This window comes from Heterodontus francisci, chromosome 40 (genome assembly GCF_036365525.1).
Source record: "Heterodontus francisci isolate sHetFra1 chromosome 40, sHetFra1.hap1, whole genome shotgun sequence".
NCBI classification, from domain to species: Eukaryota; Metazoa; Chordata; class Chondrichthyes; order Heterodontiformes; family Heterodontidae; genus Heterodontus; species Heterodontus francisci.
In genome coordinates, this window is record NC_090410.1 from 25,742,443 (window position 1) to 25,764,326 (window position 21,884).

Sequence of the window (21,884 nt, forward strand, 5' to 3'; positions counted from 1 at the left end):
TGGAAGCCTTACCCATGCGCTTGTTGATTTCTGCATCTAGAGACAGGTTACTGGTGATAGTTGAGCCTAGGTAGGTGAACTCTTGAACCACTTCCAGAGCGTGGTCGCCAATATTGATGGATGGAGCATTTCTGACATCCTGCCCCATGATGTTCATTTTCTTGAGGCTGATGGTTAGGCCAAATTCATTGCAGGCAGACGCAAACCTGTCGATGAGACTCTGCAGGCATTCTTCAGTGTGAGATGTTAAAGCAGCATCGTCAGCAAAGAGGAGTTCTCTGATGAGGACTTTCCGTACTTTGGACTTCGCTCTTAGACGGGCAAGGTTGAACAACCTGCCCCCTGATCTTGTGTGGAGGAAAATTCCTTCTTCAGAGGATTTGAACGCATGTGAAAGCAGCCGGGAGAAGAAAATCCCAAAAAGTGTGGGTGCGAGAACACAGCCCTGTTTCACACCACTCAGGATAGGAAAGGGCTCTGATGAGGAGCCACCATGTTGAATTGTGCCTTTCATATTGTCATGGAATGAGGTGATGATACTTAGTAGCTTTGGTGGACATCCGATCTTTTCTAGTAGTCTGAAGAGACCACGTCTGCTGACGAGGTCAAAGGCTTTGGTGAGATCAATGAAAGCAATGTAGAGGGGCATCTGTTGTTCACGGCATTTCTCCTGTATCTGACGAAGGGAGAACAGCATGTCAATAGTCGATCTCTCTGCACGAAAGCCACACTGTGCCTCAGGGTATCCCACAAAAAGACAGGCATAACTAGGACCCATGTGGTACCTACAGCAACACCTTTCACTTGAAGGAAGTGAGCGGAGTTGAAGGAGAAGTATTTCAATGTGAGAACAAGTTCAGCCTGGCGGAGGAAGTTGGTCATGGATGGGGACTGGTTGGGCCTCTGTTCAGGGAAGAACTGGAGAGCCCTCAAACCATCCTGGTGGGGGATGGAGGTGCAGAGAGTTTGGACGTCCATAGCAAAGAAGAGGCGGTTGGGGCCAGGAAACTGGAAATTGTCAGAATGACGTAGGGTGTCAGAAGAGTCATGGATGTAGGTGGGAGGAAACTGGACCAGCGGAGAAAAGATAGAGTCAAGATAGGAAGAAATAAGTTCAGTGGGGCAGGAGCAGGCTGACACAATGGGTCTGCCAGGACAGTCCTGTTTGTGGATTTTGAAAAGTAGGTAGAAGGAGGCTGACCGGGGTTGTGGGACTATGAGGTTGGAAGCTGTCGAGGGAAGATCTCCAGAAGAGATGAGGTCAGTGACAGTCCTGTGGACAGTCGCTTGATGTTCGGTGTTGGGGTCATGGTCCGGGGGAGGTGGGAAGAAGGATCTGAAAGTTGTCGTTGAGCCTCTACAAGGTAGAGGTTGGAACACCATACAACAACAACACCACCCTTGTCTCTCAAAAATACTCCCTTTCAGGATCAATCTCATTAAGTGATCATTGTTGATGAATATACAGCAAGGAAACATGAATCTGGAGCCCCCTGAATGATAATGACAATGACCTAAACAAGGTCAAAGAACCATCATGGAAGGGCAGTTAGTTAATGACTGACCAATCAGATGAACAGAAATGGGGTTTTGCCTAATATGGCACAAAACCAAGCTGGGAAAGGTGTTTAAAGTAAGAACTTGTAAGAACCCCGAAAGCACGCATCATCATCCAAACGAAGACAGAAGATAGACTTCAATCAAGAGACAAGGCATCGCAGTTAACTGGAGGTTGAGGACCGGTGTTCCATCGTGAACACAACTGCTCACCACTGCCCTTTGCTAAATATCACAGTTTTGTGCTGATTGTAGAAAATGTAATAAAGTCTGTGAAGCTTGTGAAAAACTACTCGTACCCGTGTGGTTTTGTAGCTAGTCTGAGCTGTAAGTCCCTTTTAGATCTGCTCTCCCAACTTAGACTGTAATTATAATTGACCCAAGTCTTACAATTAAATTAAAGCAAACTCCAGATCTTACAAGTGAGGCCGAAACCCTGGACTTTGACAAGTACATAAACCGAGGGAGTTAAAGCATGTTTCACAAATGTCGGAACATTGTTTGGCCAGTGATAATTCTTACGGGGATAATCTCTTAGGAAGGGTGGTAGATTAAACTGACCCAGTGGTGTCTCTTTGAAATACATGCTATTTGGTGAAAGGATAGTATAAAGAAGGGTTTCTGGGAAACAGATAAGGAAATGTTGGTCACTAAATGTAATCTCGACAATATCCAATCCCTGTTAGAAGAGTACACACAAAAACATGAGTGCGTTCCGTTCAAAAGGCTTTTGTTAAAGTCCCCCACAGGAGGTCGGTTCGTAAAATTAAAGCACATGGGATAGGAGGTAATATACTGGCATGGATTAAGGATTGATTAACAGGCAGAAAGCAGAGTTTAGGAATAAACGGGTCATTCTTGCATTGTCAGTCTGTGACTAGTGGGTACTGCAAGGAGCAAATCTTGGGCACCAGCTGTTCACAACGTATATCAATGATTTGGATGTGGGCACCAAATGTAATATTTCCAAGTTTGCAGATGACACAAAACTAGATGGGAATGTGTGTTGTGAGGAAGACGCAAAGTGGCTTCAAGGGGATTTGAACAGACTTAGTGAGTGGGCAAGAATGTGAGAGATGGAATATAATGTGGAAAAATGTGAGGTTATCCATGTTATCAGGAAGAATAGAGGTGCAGAGTATTTCTTAAATAGGACGAAATTAGAAAGTGTAGATGTACAAAGCAACCTGGGTGTCTTTGTCAATAAGTTACTGAAAGCCAGCATGCAGGTGCAGCAAGCAATGAAGAAGGCTAATGGGATGTTAGAACAAAGAATAAAGAACAAAGAACAGTACAGCCGAGGAACAGGCCATTCGGCCCTTAAAGCCTGCGCCAATCTTGATGCCTGTCTAAACTAAAACCTTCTGCACTTCCAGGGTCCGTATCCCTCTATTCCCATCCTATTCATGTATTTGCCAATATGCCTCTTAAACGCCGCTATCGTACCTGCTTCCACCACCTTCCCAGGCAGCAAGTACCGGGCACATCCCCTCTAAACTTTGCCCCTCGCACCTTAAACCTATGTACCCTAGTAACTGACTCTTCCACCCTGGAAAAAGCTTCTGACAATCCACTCTGTCTGTGCCGCTCATAACTTTATAAACCTCTATCAGGTCGCCCCTCCACCTCCGTCGTTCCAGTGAAAACAATCCGAGTTTATCCAACCTCTCCTCATAGCTAATACCCTCCAGACCAGGCAACATCCTGGTAAACCTCTTCCGTACCTTCTCCAAAGCCTCCACATCCTTCTGGTAATGTGGCGACCTTTAGCCTTTATCGGAAGAGGATTTGAGTACAGGAGTAGCAAAGTCTTCAATTGCATAGAACCTTGGTTAGAATGCACCTGTGTGCATTTTTTATCCCCTTACCTGAGGATGGATCTTATTGCCATAGAGTGAGTGCAACGAAGATTCATCAGATTTGCTACTGAGATGATAGGACTGTCCTCTGAAAAGAGATTGGGGAAACTGGGCCTGTATTCTATAGAGTTTGCAAAAATGAGAGGTGATTTCATTGAAACCTTCAAAATACTTCGAAGGATAGACAGGGCAGATGCAGCTAAGATGTTTCCCTTGGTTGGGAAGTCTAGAACCAGTGGACACAATTTCAAAATAAGGGGGAAGCCATTTAGGACAGAGATGAGGAGAAATCTCTTCATTTAGAGGGTTGTGACTCTTTGGAATTCTCCACCCCAGAGGGCTGTGGAAGCTCAGTCATTGAGTATGTTTAAAGCAGAGATTGGGAAAAAGGCATTGAAGTGCATGATCAGCCTTGATCATGTTGAATTGCGGAGCAGGCTCAATGGGCTGAATGGCCTACTCCTGCTCCTGTGTTCCTATGTAAACAAACAGTAGTGTTTATCCAGGTTCAGCTCTTGGCTAAATGTTGGAAGAGTGACAGGGTTTGAAATCTCATCACACACGCAGAATCATACTGTCTGCAGTGCAATGAGGAAGTGGGGCAGTCACAGGTGAAACAGACGGTCGCTCAAAGTGAACCGATCCAGCAGCAGCAGAAACTGCTGGAAATGTTACAAAATCAGCTAGCATCCTCTACTGCCACTCTGAGGAACAGGGGCTTAATGCCATACAGGCTGGGGCAGCTCAGCAGTGGTTAGAGTTGGCGGAGAGGCATATTGTCATTCTCATGCAGGAAAACACCCAGTTAACCCAGAAGTTAGAGGAATCAAGGGGAATCCTTAGAGAGCTACAGGAGTGACCCCGCTGAGAGACAGACCAATGTACCTGTCTGTCCTGCTAAGTTAACGACAACACGGAGGAGACGCGGTAGACCCGAGAGAAGGGGAGAAGGGGAACCAGGATCACCCGTCCCTCCTGTGGTGGAGGTTAATGAGGCCACTTACATGCCCCAGAGTTGTGGAGATTTCAAAGCATTAACTGATCAATTGGCCCCAATCACAATTACAACTTTCCCCTTCGAATTAGCAGTGCGTTTTGACCGTTAAAATTTATAATCCCTAGTTGACTGAAAATACCATGGTATTGACTGGCAATGATTAGGTCGATAAGAATGGAACCAGGTGAGTTCAGTCCCAACCAGCTGGACAACAGTGGAGAGACATTGGAGGAGTCGGTGTGTTCAATAGTGTCAAAGGATGCAGGCAGATTGAGAAGGATGAGGAGGGATAGTTTACCATTGTCACAGTCACATGGGATATTTTTGTGACGTTGATAAGGTCCATTTTGTTACAGTGCAAGAAGAGGAAACCTGATTGTTTGGATTCAAACATGGCGTTCCGAAAAGGACGGGCATGGATTTGGGAGGTGACAAAACGTTCAAAGACTTTGGAGAGGAAAGGGAGTTTGGAAATGGGGTGGCAGTTTGCAAACTTGGAGGGGACAAGACTTGTGCTTTTAAGGAGAGGGTTGATGACAGCAGATTTGGAGGACAGAGAGAGATAGAATCTGAAGAGAAGGAAATATTAACAATGTCAGCTAACATGGGGAGCAGGAGGGGAAGTTGGGTGATCAGCAGTTTAGTGGGAATAGATTTGAAGGAAAACAAGTGGGCCCCATGTTCAAGATGAGCTCAGTGAGTGCACGAAGGGAGCTAGGAAAGACATTAGAGAAAGATATGAGATCAGAGTTATGAGGGGGGACGCTGTAGACCAAGTTTGGGCCAGTGGACTTGGGGAAGGGAGGGAACTGGCATCTTAGTCTCATCTTAGTGACAAAGAAATCCATGGGCTCCTCACACGTACTGTTGGAGGTGAGGGTGGAAAGACGGTGGAGTGAAGTTTAAGACACCGGTGTGCGGTAGAGAAAAGAAGGCGGGGGTTATTTTTTCAGTGCAGGATGATCCAGGAATAGTGAACAGTTTCAGCAAATGAGAACAGGACCCAATAGAGCTTTATGTGACCTGGCCATGTTGCTAAACAAGTTGCCTGTCATATCCTTTCGATTCTGCATCCCTCGGAATTATGGGAGCTGAGATGAGGGCCGTACCAGGGGAAATGGCCAGAGTGAGAGAGAGAAATGGATTTATTTGGAGCGAGGTTTTCAAAGATTGATGTGAGGGTACAGTTGAGCAAATCAGTAGCTGTGGAAATGTTGTGGAAAATGAAGTGAATTTGGGATGGTCCTTTTTCCGGGGCGGAGACAGAAGGAGGTAGGGTTGGGGTGCAGGAGGGGGATGTAGGTGGAGAGTGATACAAGGTTGCAGCCATGAAGATGATTTGGGAAGTTTACATGGAGACAGAGATTTAGGGAAGATTGGAGGGCAATGAACTCAGAGGAGGGAGAGAATGATGAGTTGAGATGGAGATTGAAATCACCGAGGATGAGATGTCATTCAGTGCAGAGGCTGAAGGAGCAAAGCAATGAAGATATCTCAGTGAGAATATTTTCATCGTCCATGGGAGGACGGTCGAGAACGAGAATTTTGATTGAGAGGTGAGAGGGGTGGAGCAACGGGAGATGGTGAAAGGAGAAGAAAGTGAAAGAGGAGTAGGGGGTCAGGCCAAGGTGTGATCTGGTGAAAAGTGCCACTCAGCCACCACGTCAATCTCTATGGGGATTGTGGTGGAAGGTATAGCTAGGTGGGGAGGCTTCATTTAGAGTCATCGAGTTATACAGCACAGAAACAGGCCCATCGGCCCATTTTGTCTGTGCCAGCCATTAAGCACCTATCTATTCTAATCCCATTTTCCATCACGTGGCCTGTAGCCTGATATGCTTTGGCATTTCAAGTGATCTTCCAAATATTTCTTACATGTTTTGAGCGTTCCTGCCTCTACCACCTCTTCAGGCAGTGTGTTCCAGATTCCACCCGCCCTCTGGGTGAAAAAAGTTTTCCTCTACTCCCCTCTAAACCTCCTGCCCCTAACTTAAATCTATGCCTCCTGGTAATAACCAGGATCCCTCCGCTAAGTGAAAAAGTTTCTTCCTATCTATCCGATCAATGCCCCTCATAATTTTGTTTCCAACAATCAGGTTGCCCCTCAGCTTTCCCTGTTCTAAGGGAACCAACCCTTGCCTATCCAGTCTCTCTTCATAGCTGAAATGCTCCAGCCCAAGCAACATTCTGGTAAATCTTATCTGCACCCTCTCCAGTGCAATCACATCCTTCCTATAGTGTGGCGACCAGAAGTGTACACAGTACTCCAGCTGTGTCCTAACTAATGCTTTATACAGCTCCATCATAACCTCCCTGCTCTGAAATTCTATTCCTCAGCTAATAAAGGCAAGTATCCCATATGCCTTCCTAATCACTTTATCTACTTGTGCTGCTGCCTTCAGTGATTTATAGACAAGTACCTCAAGGTCCCTATGACACGTCTGTACTTCCTAGGGTCCTACCATCCATTGTATGTTCCCTTGCCTTATTAGTTCCCCCAAATTGCATCACCTCACACTTCTCAGGATTAAATTCCATTTGCCACTGCTCCGCCCATCTTACCAGCCCATCTATATCATCATGAAATCGAAGGCTTTCCTGCTTACTATTTACGACACCACTAATTTTCATGTCATCTGCAAACTTACTGATCATACTTAAGGGCGGCACAGTGGCGCAGTGGTTAGCACCGCAGCCTCACAGCTCCAGGGACCCGGGTTCGATTCCGGGTACTGCCTGTGTGGAGTTTGCAAGTTCTCCCTGTGTCTGCGTGGGTTTTCTCCGGGTGCTCCGGTTTCCTGCCAAAAGACTTGCAGGTTGATAGGTAAATTGGCCATTATAAATTGTCACTAGTATAGGTAGGTGGTAGGGAAATATAGGGACAGGTGGGGATGTTTGGTTGGAATATGGGATTAGTGTGGGATTAGTATAAATGGGTGGTTGATGTTCGGCACAGACTCGGTGGGCCGAAGGGCCTGTTTCAGTGCTGTATTTCTAATCTAATACTTCCTATATTTATGTCTAAATCATTAACGTACACTGCAAACAGCAAGGGTCCCAGCACCGATTCCTGTGGTACACCACAGGTCACAGGCTTCCACTTGCAAAATCAATCTTAGACCATTACCCTCTGCCTCCTGCCACAAAGCCAATTTTGGATCCAATATGCCAAATTACCCTGGATCCCATGGTCTCTTATCTTCTTAACCAATCTCCCATGCGGAACTTGTCAAAAGCCTTACTGAAGTGCATGCAGACTACGGCCTTACCTTGATCGACACATCAAGTCACATCCTCAAAAAATCCATTTCAGTTTCCCCTGACAAAGCCATGCTGACTAGCCCTGATTAATCCCTACCTTTCCATGTGGGTATTAATCCTGTCCCTCAGAATTTTTCCAATAGTTTCCCTACCACTGATGTTGGACTCACTGCCCTTTAATTACCTGGTTTGTACCTGCTACCCTTCTTGAATAATGGTACCACATTCACTGTCCTCCAATCCTCTGGTAGCTCTCCTATGGCCAGAGAGGATTTGAAAATTTGTGTCAGAGCCCCTGCTATTTCCTCCCTTGCTTCACATAACAGCCTGGGATATATCTCATCTGGGCCTGGGGATTTATCCAGTTTGAAGCCCGCTAAAACATCTAATACTTCCTCTCTTTCAATGCTGATTTGTTTAAGTATATCACAATCCCCCTCCCTGCTCTCCACACCGACATCATTCTTCTCCATAGTGAACACTCGGGGATGTGTTTGGCCGTGATGTCAATGAAATCATCCACAATAACGTCATGGATGGAAAGGGCCTTGATATTTTGGTGGGAGATGTGAAGTGGGACAGTGAGAGCTGATCCACTGGCTGAGTCTATAGTGGGAGGGGTGAGTTGGATGATAAAGATATTGAAAGATTACCCCTCAGCGGGTGCACTGGGTGGGAAATTCAGTGAATGATTAGAATGGGGCAACTGGGATTGATACTCGTAATGAGCGATCGCCGAGTACCTCGATGTCCACTGTGGAGGATGCTGAGAGAGATAAAGTGGGAAGCTGTAGGTTTATCCAATAAAACAGAGACATGGGGGAGTGATCAGGGGACATGTTGCATATTAGTTTAATTTTATTCCATATGTATGATTAGCGTAAAGGAATTTCTGCATATGGCAGTAGTTCTACGTTTACAAAAGGTACCTTAAATTAAATGCAAACTCAATCAAATCATCTCAGTTTGTCTTTAAAACAATGTGATGACAGAGACTGAGTGGAGAGAGGCTGGGTTCACATGTGTTCTATATGTAAAAATCTTCCATTTTCCTCATTATTTTATAATCTTAGAAAGTACAGTGAAGGGATATTTCACCCCATTCTTCAGTTCCTCTCGAAACTTACTCTGGGTCACAACGTAAATAAAAGTGTTTGTGCAGCAACTCAGGAGCTGAAGCACAACCGCAAGGTGGTCGACAATGGGTGACATGACTTTTGAAGCATTCCGGTACAGCAGAACAATTCTAACATCCATCACAGTCACCAGGAACAGAACCCATAGAAAGATAAAGTTCCCCGATATCATAAAAAGTGAAGTGATTGATTTTCTTCTGTTCATTGTCTCTGGATCACTGGGACTCTCCCCACTGACCCGGTCCCGAAGTCTCTTGCGAATTCTGATGGTCACTAGAATGTGCCTGACAGTTAAAACATTGAGCATCAGAATCAGAATAAATGGTACACACGGGGTGAAAATATAATGTAGAAATTCAATTGCTGTCCAGACTGGTGAAAGCAGAACACTCCAGGGAAGAATGCAGAGCCAGGGGGCTCGCATACCCATATAGCTGCTTGAAAGCATAAAGTACCAGAAAATATTCTTCACACAGAACAACACAGACATTGTTCCAATAATCACAGCTGCCGATTTCTCAGTGCAATATTTAGTTTTCAGTTTCTGGCAGCAAATGGCCACAAATCGATCAAAGGTGAAAGCGACAGTGAACCAGACAGAACAGTCCGTTGCTGCATAAAGTAGGACAGCGTGGATATTACACATTGGAATATCAAACAGAAAGTGAAACATTCTATGATAACTAATGGGAATTTGCCTCAGTATCAGATCGAAGATAATGACCAGTAGATCTGCCGCTGCCATGGCCACCAAGTAACGAGTGACACATTTGGAGAGACCACACTTTCCCCGAGACAGGATCACAATCGTCACAAAGTTAACTGTAAGGAAGAGGAAAAACAGGGACATTATACATCAGGATGGGAGCAGGAATATCAATATGGTGGATCCACGGGTATAATAAATTGAAAGCTCACTGCATACCGCAATGGAATACAATGTGTTTGAACTTTATGATAAAAATAAGGCTTCGCATCAACTATCAGTAATGATTTGAGCAGTTCATGCCTGAAGAGTTCAATAAAATGCTAATGTGCACTCATAAATGTGCAGTGTTAAAATAATGGTGCACAGAGAGTAAACACACTGACTGGTGCCATGCAAAACCAAAGAGATAAATTCTCCGTCTAGTCAGTTACAATAGGAATCAGTTACCGGGGATATGGTGGAGCAATTACCAGGGTCCCTCTCCTGATCAGTGACCCTTGGACATGCTGAGGTTTTAATCCCCCGGCTTCTGCTGCTGATCTATGACCATGGGATATGATGCAGTTTGGGTTCCTATTTCAGATTCTTGACATTTAATCTCTGGCACCAGCCCAATCCACCTGTTTTTGTGAATTAAGATTCAGCCTTTTGATGATTTGGCAAATTTGGATCTCAAATTCATTATTGCCTTCAGTTTTTAATATATATTGTGAGTAGTTGAGGCCTCAGAACAGGTCATCTTGGCACATTGCTAGCCACTTTCTTCCAATACAAGTACATTCTGATTATCCAAACTCTCTATGTTCTACTGCATAACCAATCTTCTAACCCGGTCAATCATTTGCCTTCAATTCCAGGAGCTTTATTTTTACCTGACAATCTCGGTTGTGGAATCATATCGACTGCCTTCATTCATAGCCATTCCAAAAAAAAACTCAAGTGATGAGGTTCGCACGACTAAAGTGTGCTTTTTAAAAAATTATTGTAATTTATTAAGGGCTTTAGATTGTAGTGGGTCGTGTTTGGAGTCGAGCAAGGCCCCGAATGTAATTAGCGAGTTGGGTATGATAGTTTGGAGAATGTTACTTAAAGGGTTGACAGTGGACAGGCAATGGCTAGCATTTAAAGAGCGCATGGATGAATTACAAAAATTGTTCATTCCTGTCTGGAGCAAAAATAAAACAGGAAGGGTGGCTCAACCGTGGCTTACAAAAGAAATTAGGGATAGTGTTAGAACAAGGAGGAGAAACATAAAATGGCCAGAACAAGCAGCAAACCTGAAGATTGGGAGCACTTCAGAATTCAACAAAGGCGACAAAGGGATTGATTAAGAAGGGGAAAATAGAGTATGAGAATAAGCTTGCAGAGAACATAAAAACTGACTGTAAAAGTTTCTATCTGTGAAGAGAAAAATAGCGAAGACAAATGTGGGTCCCTGACAGACATACATACAAGGCATACGGCATGCTTTCCTTCATCGGTCGGGGCATAGAGTATAAAAATTGGCGAGCAATGCTGCAGCTGTACAGATCTTTAGTTAGGCCACACTTAGAATATTGCGTGCAATTCTGGTCGCCACACTACCAAGGCGTGGAGGCTTTGGAGAGGGTACAGAAGAGGTTTACCAGGATGTCCCGTCAGGTTCTGGTCGGGTAGCAGGCCTCTAACCCAGTATACTCCGACTGTCAGAGACCACGACTGTCCCAACCTCAGCCAGCTGCTCGGGCACAAGATTGTGACCCTGATTCTAAAATCGAGTAGAAACCCAGTGAGGTGAAATTAAAAACAAGAAATGCTGGAATCACTCAGCAGGTCTGGCAGCATCTGTGGAAGGAGAAGCAGAGTTAACGTTTCGGGTCAGTGCCCCTTCTTCGGAAGGTGATATTATCTGCACGGGTGGAAGGTGCCGGAGATTCATTGGACAGTGCATCCTGTGACTGTGGATCCTCCTCTGAAGTGGAATGATGTCCTCCTCCTAGTAGAGTCTCCTGTGGACATCGGCCTGCAAAACATGTGCGGTTCAGCATGAGCAGATCGTGTCATAGCAACCATACGTGATGGGGTCTCTAGAAGTGATCTGTATGTTGATGGAAGACAATCCTCACTCTTTCGTGAGGAGACTCCCGTCTAACCATCCGTTATTGAGTGGCCGCCCTGGGACCCATTAGTTCAAGTGCCTCCTCCTCAGCCTTGGAGAGAGGTCTGATGTCTGGGATGCCTCCGCCAGTCAGTGATGTCTCCCTCCTATTATGGGCCCTCTTGTCCTGTAAGTGGAAAGAGGGAGGTAGTCTTACTTCACAGAGAGATCGACATGACAGTTCTGCTCATGGCATCACCTCGTCCCCTCCTGGGGTATCCTAAATAGCTCATCGTCCCATCAGCTCTCGGGGGAGTTAATGGGGTGAGCTGTGAAAGTGGGTAGTCTGTGGCCGATATGAATGTGTCAGGATGAGGTGATGCTTAACCCCACTTGCCAGCACTTCTTTGGCGCCTCCCTCCCTATGTCCCACTTTTTAAGAACATAAGAGATGGGAGCAGGAGTAGGCCATTCGGCCCCTAAAACCTGCTCCGACATTTAACAAGATCTGATGGTCACATTCACTCCACTTTTCTGCTGCTCCCCCATAACTCCTGACTCCCTTGGAGATCAAAGATCTGTCTAACTCAGCCTGGAACATTCAATGACCCAGCATCCACTGCTCTCTTGGGAAGAGAATTCCAAAGATTAGTGACCCTCTGACAAACCGAATTCCTCCACATCTCTGTCTTATAAGGGAGACCCCTTATTTTTAAATTGTTCCTCCTAGTTCTAGATTTCCAGACAAGGGGAAATTTCCTTTCAGCATCTAACCTCACAAGCCTCCTCAGAATCTTGTATGTTTCAATAAGGTCACCTCTCAGTTGTCTAAACTCCAATGAGTTTCTGCCCAAACTGCTCAACCTTTCCTCATAAGACAAGCCCTTCATCCCAGAAATCAGTGAGGTGAACCTTCTCTGAACTGCCTCCAATGCAAGTATATCCCTCCTTATATAGGGAGACCAATACTGTATGCAGTACACTACCTGCTGTCTCATCAATGCCCTGTACAGTTGTAGTAAGAGTTTCATACTTTTATACTCCGTCCCCCTTGCAATAAATCCAACATACCATTTGCCTTCCTCATTACGTGCTGCACCTGCATGTTATGTTCTTGTGATTCATGTACAAGGACCCCCATTTCTCTCTGCACTGCAGCATTCTGCAATCTCTCTTCCTTTCAGTAATATTTTGCTTTTCTATTCTTCCTGCCAAAGTGGACAACCTCACCATTTCCCACATTATACTCCAGCTGCCAAATTTCGACCATGCACTTAACATATCGATATCTCTTTGCAGACACCTTATGTCCTCCTCACAACTTATTTTCCTAATATCTTTGTATCATCTGCAAATTTGGTTACAATACATTCAGTCGTTTTGTCCAAGTCATTAATGTAGATCGTAAATAGTTAAGGCCCCAGCACTGATCCCTGTGGCACTGCACTAGTTACTGTTTGCCAACCTGAAAATGCCACATTTATCTCAACTCTCGGTTTCCTGTTAATTACCAATCCTCTTTCACAACAAGGTTGATGATTTGAAGGCACAAACAGTGGTAAATGTGTATGATTTAATTGCCAAGGCAGAGACATGGTTACAGGGTGACCAGGACTGGGAACTGAACGTTCTGGGATATTTGTCATTTAGGAACGATAGGCGGAAGGGAAAAGGAGGTGGGGTAACATTGTTAATAAAGGAGGAAATCAGTGCATTAGTGAGAGGATCTTTGATCGAAGGAGCAAGATGTAGTATCAGTTTGGGCGAGCAAAGAAACAGCAAGGGGCAGCAAACATTGGTTTAAATTTATATAGGTCACCAAACTCTAGTGGTAATGATGGGCATGGTATACATCAGGAAATGAGAGCAGCGTATAACATGGGCAGTACAGTAATAATGGGTGACTTCAATTATATAGATTGGTTCCACCTAATTAGCATGAATGCAGTGGAGTATGAATTCCTGGATGTGTACAAGAGGGGTTTCTGGAGCAGTATGTTGAAGAACAAACGAGGGATCAAGCTATTTTAGATTTATTATTATGTAATGAGAAAGGGCTAATTAATAACCTTGCTGTAAAGGAGTCATCAGGAAATAGTGTCCACAATATGATAGAATTTTACACTAAGTTTGAAAGAGATACAGTTCATTCTGAAACTAGGATCATAAAACTGAACAAAGGAAACTAAGGTTTGAGGGGCAAGTTGGCTATGATGGATTGGGAAAATGCATTAAAAGATTTGATGGTAGACAGACAATGACTAGTATTCAAAGAAGTATTACACAGTTTCCAACAAATATACATTCCTCCAAGTGTCACGAATAGATGAGAACCAATTGTAAATTGTCATGAACCAAAGAGAACTAACCATAAATTGTGCTTTGTGCACCTGGCTATTAACGTCAACTGCCATTTTATACAGCACGTCTAAGTTTTTACTTCCATGTTCCACTTGTTAAAATTGAGGAGCGAGAGCAGGTGGGACAGCTACTTGAAAGGGTTCAGTCACAGAACCCAGAAGCCACCCTTTTCAGCCTGCTTGAATTTGAAACTGTAGCAGTGGAGGGAACATCTCGTGCAAACCACAGCTGCCCTTCAAGCTGCATATTTTCTCTCTGAGGCCTTCCTTTAAGAACAAAGAAAATTAAAAAGACACAGTCTGCAAAAACAGCAAGAAAGCTTGTTTTCTGCCAGCTTTCACTCCATCAAAAAATGTTGACTTCAGCAATTAAAGACCTTGTTAAAAGCAGGTGAGAAAGGTGTCGACAGGTCCCTCTCAGCCTTTACCTGGTATTACTGCAACAGGCTTTGATTTTTAAACACGTCCTGTTTTGAGCTCCCCCTTGGTGAATCCTTGTTCACCGCTTTCCAATTATAAGGCATAGAAATGAGCACAAACAGGATTTCTTTGTTTTAAAGAAGAAAAGTGAAGTTTATTAAACTTAAACTAAAAACTCTAATTTCAGTTAATGCCTAAGGATACACACTGCGTCGCACATTAACAAGCATACACGATACGCACGTGCAAATAGACACAGAAAAGAGCTGTCAAAAAATAAAGTGGAAAGTTTTAAGGCATTATCTGAAGAGCTTGTTACAGTTCTTCAAGCTCACCATATCGTCCATTTGTAGGTTGATCTTCCTTTTCGTTGGGGCCCAGTATTCTTCTCAAACCTTGTTCACTGTAGGAGACTTTTCTCTCTTGGCATTCATGTGTCTTCAGCTGGTTTTTAGTGTTCCATGAGAAAGTGATGCGAGCAGACAGGAGAGGCTGTGGCGAGTCAGCCATGAGGTCTCTTCAGTCCAGGAGCAAACAGCTTTCTTTTTTCAAACAATGTTTCTCGAATTTAAAACACTCAGTTCAAAACACTGCGACAGCCAGTTAGTCATGTGACTAAACTGGTCTGACCACGTCTGTTCTGTGTAATAGGGGCAGGGACAGGTTCCATTGTTCCAACACTGGCCGTCAGTATGCAAAAGTTACTTTCCGGCTTGGGGCCTAACAATTCCTTGTAATAGACCCTCTTTTCTTCCCAGCAACCGTTTGAAGTTTAATGTCCATGTGGCGAAATTAATGTGCCTCATTCTTGGCAATGGGGGGCCTGCATTACAACCTCCATTTACCTTCGAGAGTGCAAGAAGAAGAAAGAGTAAGAGAAGAGGTATTTTCAACAGCTCCTCCCCCACTCGGTATTTCCAGTCAGTGATCTCCAGTTTTTTTGGACTTTTTGACAATTGAAAATGGACTCTCATTTCAACTTAATCTGGGGACAATCCCTACGGAAACACTGCCCTCCACTACAATTCATCACCATTTTGGTATTCACTGCACTCTCTGGGGGAAAGGTCAGGCCTTTTCCCAGTAAAAGGGCTCTAGCTGCCCCTCTGACACTGAGAATTACTATGGGCTTGCTGGTCTCATTTGAGTGATATGGGGTTACATTCCCTTCAAACACAAAACCCTGATTCCCTTCAGGAATCCTATTAGCTTTTCCTGCACTGGCCGTAGCAAGCTTCCTGGGTTGCACTCTTACTGCAGTTGAGGCCACAGCTTGCTTTGCTGTGCTTTCCATCAGGTCCAGGTCTTCACTGAGTGGGTGTGCCCTGATTAACTGCATTTCCCTTTAGTTTCCAGCAGTCAACTTTTAAATGCCCCGCTTTATTACAATGGAAGCATACAGGTCTCCGGGTCTCACTCTTGCTCACAGCACCTTCCTTTTTGGCTGGAGGAGGGTCCCTGTGTCTCCTGATTTCCTTTCTCTCTTAGGATTGCCTGGGTGGAGATCACCTTCCCACCCTTTGTCCTTTTCAGATTTGTGGGGTGATAGGGAAAGATTCACCTCTGGGAAGTTGACTCATAAACTAAAGCAAACTCACTGGCCAGAATTCCTGCTCTGACCACACTGCTCCTCCACATGAGTCTTTAGTTTTTAGTTTTAGTTTTAGACATACAGCACTGAAACAGGCCCTTCGGTCCACCGACTCTGTGCTGACCATCAATCACCCATTTATACTAATCCTACACTAATCCCATGGCCTAACCATCAGCCTCAAGAAAACGAACATCATGGGGCAGGACGTCAGAAATGCTCCATCCATCAATATTGGCGACCACGCTCTGGAAGTGGTTCAAGAGTTCACCTACCTAGGCTCAACTATCACCAGTAACCTGTCTCTAGATGCAGAAATCAACAAGCGCATGGGAAAGGCTTCCACTGCTATGTCCAGACTGGCCAAGAGAGTGTGGGAAAATGGCGCACTGACACGGAACACAAAAGTCCGAGTGTATCAGGCCTGTGTCCTCAGTACCTTGCTCTACGGCAGCGAGGCCTGGACAACGTATGCCAGCCAAGAGCGACGTCTCAATTCATTCCATCTTCGCTGCCTTCGGAGAATACTTGGCATCAGGTGGCAGGACTACATCTCCAACACAGAAGTCCTTGAAGCGGCCAACACCCCCAGCTTATAAACACTACTGAGTCAGCGGCGCTTGAGATGGCTTGGCCATGTGAGCCGCATGGAAGATGGCAGGATCCCCAAAGACACATTGTACAGCGAGCTCGCCACTGGTATCAGACCCACCGGCCGTCCATGTCTCCGCTATAAAGACGTCTGCAAACGCGACATGAAATCGTGTGCCATTGATCACAAGTCGTGGGAGTCAGTTGCCAGCATTCGCCAGAGCTGGCGGGCAGCCATAAAGACAGGGCTAAATTGTGGCGAGTCGAAGAGACTTAGTAGTTGGCAGGTATAAAAGACAGAGGCGCAGGGGGAGAGCCAACTGTGCAACAGCCCCGACAAACAAATTTCTCTGCAGCACCTGTGGAAGAGCCTGTCACTCCAGAATTGGCCTTTATAGCCACTCCAGGCGCTGCTTCACAAACCACTGACCACCTCCAGGCGCGTATCCATTGTCTCTCGAGATAAGGAGGCCCAAAAGAAAAGAACACTAATCCCATACTCCTGCCTATATTCCCCACCTATCCCTGTATTTCCCTACCACCTACCTATACTGGGGGCAATTTATAATGGCCAATTTACCTACCAACCTGCAAGTCTTTTGGCTTGAGGGAGGAAGCCGGAGTACCTGGAGAAAACCCACGCAGACACAGTGTGAACTTGCAAACTCCACACAGGCAGTACCCTGAATTGAATCCGGGTCGCTGGAGCTGTGAGGCTGCGGAGCTAACCACTGCGCGCTCTGTGCCGCCCACAAAGAGTGGGAGAGAGTTTTTAAATTCCTCTAACAGAACTACTTCCCTGAGATTCTCATAGCTGATCTGTACTTTAAGAGCCCTCAGCCACTGGTCAAAAGCCAGCTGCTTACTTCTTTTAAACTACAGGTTGATTAGCTTGCTTTTTGAGGGTTCTGAACCTTTGGCAATAGGCTTCGGATCCTAATTCATATGACCCGAGGACAGCATTTTTGGTCACTTCATGATTTGATGAACTCTCATTTGGCAGCAAGGAATTAACCTCATGGGCTTTTCCAGTTAGCTGGCTTTGTGTAAAATAAGGTCTCAGCTGGCCATTTTAGGTGCCTTGCCAGTTTCTCAAAAGACACAAAAATTGACTCCACATCTTCCTCATTGAATTTTTGAATTGATTCGAGGGAGTTTATGCAATTTTGTTCCCAGCCCTGAATTATGCTCCTCCATATTGGCCATGCTTTCACTAGTTAACTCAAGCCACTTCAACTTTTTCTTCGCATTCTTTCTGGAATATTCTTTCTCTCTCCCTCTTGTCTCTCATGTTCCTTCTCCTGTCCTTCTTTGTCTCTCTCCTCTTTCTCTCATTCTGTATCCTGTCTCTCTTTCTTTTCATGTTTCTTCTGGAAAGCTCTCTCTTTCCTCCTCTCCTGCCTCTCTCTCTCTTTTTCCTCCAATTCAAGTTTCTTTTGTTCCAAATGTAACTTTGCTAGCAGTATCCTGTCTAGGTTTGCTTCTAACACTGCTTCTGCTTCTTCAGATTCAAGGAACAAATAGTTGGCCACTAGCCTTAGGAGTTCAGACTTCCGAGCTTTGCCATGTACAGTGATCCCACACTGCTCAGCTCTCATCTCTTCCATAGAAAGTGTTTTTACTTACCCCACGTTACTTCATCCTGGCTTGGAGAGCTACTCGGTTCAGTTGCAGACATGTTAGTATTCAATCACACACAACCACATGAAAACCTGTGCTAAATTTGGCTTCCCACTTCCGATTTCTCTTGTTTATCTGTGGGTCAATCCCAGACAAGCCCCCAAATTTCTGTTATGACCAGGTGAGAAAGGTGTCTTGGGGTCCCTCTCAGCCTTCACCTGGTCTTACTGTAATAAGGTTTTATTTTAAACACACTATGTTTCAGCTCTCCCTTGGTGAATCCTTGTTCACGGCTTTTCAATTATAAGGCAAGTCCAACCGGCCAATTGCCGCCCCATCAGCCGACTCTCAATCATCAGTAAAGTGATGGAAAGTGTCATCAACAGTGCCATCAAGCGGCACTTGCTTAGCAATAACCTGCTCAGTGATGCTCATTTTGAGTTCTGCCAGGGCCACTCAGCTCCTGACCTCATTACAGCCTTGGTTCAAACATGGTCAAAAGAGCTGAACTCAAGAGGTGCGGTGAGAGTGACTGCCCTTGACATCAAGGCAGCATTTGACCGAGTATGGCATCAAGGAGCCCGAGCAAAACTGAGGTCAATGGGAAACAGGAGGAAAATGCTCCACTGGCTGGAGTCATACCTAGTGCAAAGGAAGATGGTTGTGGTTGTTGGAGGTCAATCAGCTGAGCTCCAGGACATCACTGCAGGAGTTCCTCAGGGTAGTGTCCTAGGCCCAAACATCTTCAGCTGCTTCATCAATGACCTTCCTTCATCAAAAGGTCAGAAGTGGGGATGTTCGCTGATGATTGCACAATGCTCAGCACCATTCGTGACTCCTCAGATACTGAAGCAGTTGTGTAGAAATGCAGCAAGACCTGGACAATATCCAGGCTTGGGCTGATAAGTGGCAAGTAACATTCGTGCCACACAAGTGCCAGGCAATGACCATCTCCAACAAGAGAGAATCTAACCATCTCCCCTTGACATTCAACAGCATTACCATCGTTGAATCCCCCACTAACAACATCCTAGGGGCTGCCATTGACCAGAAACTGAACTGGAGTAGCCATATAAAGACTGTGGCTACAAGAGCAGGTCAGAGGCTAGGAATCCTGAGGCGAGTAACTCACCTCCTGACTCCCCAAAGCCTGCCCACCATCTACAAGGCACAAGTCATGAGTGTGATGGAATCCTCTCCACTTGCCTGGATGGGTGCAGCTCCAACAACACTCAAGAAGCTCGACATCATCCAAGACAAAGCAGCCCGCTTGATTGGCACCCCATCTACAAACATTCACTCCCTCCACCACCGACGCACAGAGGCAGCAGTGTGTACCATCTACAAGATGCACTGCAGAAATGCACCAAGGCTTCTTAGACAGCACCTTCCAAACCCGTGACCTCTACCAACTAGAAGGACAAGGGCAGCAAATACATGGGAACACCACCACCTGCAAATTCCCCTCCAAGTCACACACCATCCTGACTTGGAACTATATCGCCGTTCCTTCACTGTCACTGGGTCAAAATCCTGGAACTCTCTTCCTAACAGCACTGTGGGTATACCTACCCCAAATGGACTGCAGCAATTCAAAAAGGCAGCTCACCACCACCTTCTCAAGGGCAATTAGGGATGGGCAATAAATGCTGGCATAGCCAGCGACGCCCACATCCCATGAATGAATTAAAAAAAAGAAATGAGCTGAACCAGGCTTTCTTATGTTTAAAGAATAAAAGTGAAATTTATTAAACATGAACTCTAATTCGGTGAATGCCGACATATACACTCCACACCCCTCGTTAGGATGCATACGCATTACACACATGCAAATAGAGACAGAAAAGAGCAGAAGAAAAATGAAGTGAAAAAGTTTGAGGCAATATCTGAAGAGTTGTGAGAGTTCTTCGAGCTCACTGTAAAGTCCTTTTGTCGGTTGATCTTGCTATTTGTTGTGGCCCAGTATTCTTCAGAAACCTTGTTCACTGTCGGAGAATTTTCTCTCTTGGCGTTCATGTGTCTTCAGTTGTTTTTTGGAGTTCTGTGAGAAAGAGATGTGAGCAGACAGGAGAGGCTGTGGTGAGCCAGCCACAAGTTCTTTTCAGTCCAGGAGCAAACAACTCTCTTTTTTCAAACACTGTTTCTCGAATTTAAAACTCTCAGTTTAAAACTCTGCAACAGCCAGTTAATCACGTGACTAAACTAGTCAAACCACACCTGTTCTGTGTGTTGGAAGCAGTGACTGGTTCGTTTTTCCAACACTGGCTGCTAGAATGCAAAAATATCTTTCCAGCTTGGGGCCTGGCAATTCCTTGTACAAGACCCTCTTTTCTTCCCAGCAACAGGCTAGATGGGATTGAGGTTCACAAGGAGGAGTTGTTAGCAATTTTGGAAAGTGTGAAAATAGTTAAGTCCCCTGGGCCAGATGGGATTTATCCTAGGATTCTCTGGGAAGCTAGGGAGGAGATTGCAGAGCCTTTGTCCTTGATCTTTATGTCGTCATTGTCGACAGGAATAGTGCCGGAAGACTGGAGGAGAGCAAATGTTGTCCCCTTGTTCAAGAAGGGGAGTAGAGACAGCCCTGGTAATTATAGACCTGTGAGCCTTACTTCGGTTGCGGGTAAAATGTTGGAAAAGGTTAGAAGAGATAGTATTTATAATCATCTTGAAAAGAATAAGTTCATTAGAGATAGTCAGCACGGTTTTGTGAAGGGTAGGTCGTGCCTCACAAACCTTATTGAGTTTTTTGAGAAGGTGACCAAACAGGTGGATGAGGGTAAAGCCGTGGATGTGGTGTATATGGATTTCAGTAAGGCGTTTGATAAGGTTCCCCACAGTAGGCTATTGCAGAAAATACGGAAGTATGGGATTGAAGGTGATTTAGTGCTTTGGATCAGAAATTGGCTAGCTGAAAGAAGACAGAGGGTGGTGGTTGATGGCAAATGTTCATCCTGGAGTTTAGTTACTAGTGGTGTACCGCAAGGATCTGTTTTGGAGCCACTGCTGTTTGTCATTTTTATAAATGACCTGGATGAGGGTGTAGAAGGGTGGGTTAGTAAATTTGCGGATGAAACGAAGGTCGGTGGAGTTGTGGATAGTGCCGAAGGATGTTGTAGGTTACAGAGGGACGTAGATAGGCTGCAGAGCTGGGCTGAGAGATGGCAAATGGAGTTTAATGCGGAAAAGTGTGAGGTGATTCACTTTGGAAGGAGTAACAGGAATGCAGAGTACTGGGCTAATGGGAAGATTCTTGGTAGTGTAGATGAGCAGAGAGATCTTGGTGTCCAGGGACATAAATCCCTGAAAGTTGCCACCGAGGTTAATAGGGCTGTTAAGAAGGCATATGGTGTGTTAGCTTTTATTAGTCGGGGGATCGATTTTCGGAGCCACGAGGTCATGCTGCAGCTGTACAAAACTCTGGTGCGGCCGCACCTGGAGTATTGCGTGCAGTTCTGGTCACTGCATTATAGGAAGGATGTGAAAGCTATGGAAAGGGTGCAGAGGAGATTTACTAGGATGTTGCCTGGTATGGAGGGAAGGTCTTACGAGGAAAGGCTGAGGGACGCGAGGTTGTTTTCGTTAGAGAGAAGGAGGAGGAGAGGTGACTTAATAGAGACATATAAGATAATCAGAGGGTTAGATAGGGTGGATAGTGAGAATCTTTTTCCTCGGATGGTGATGGCAAACACGAGGGGACATAGCTTTA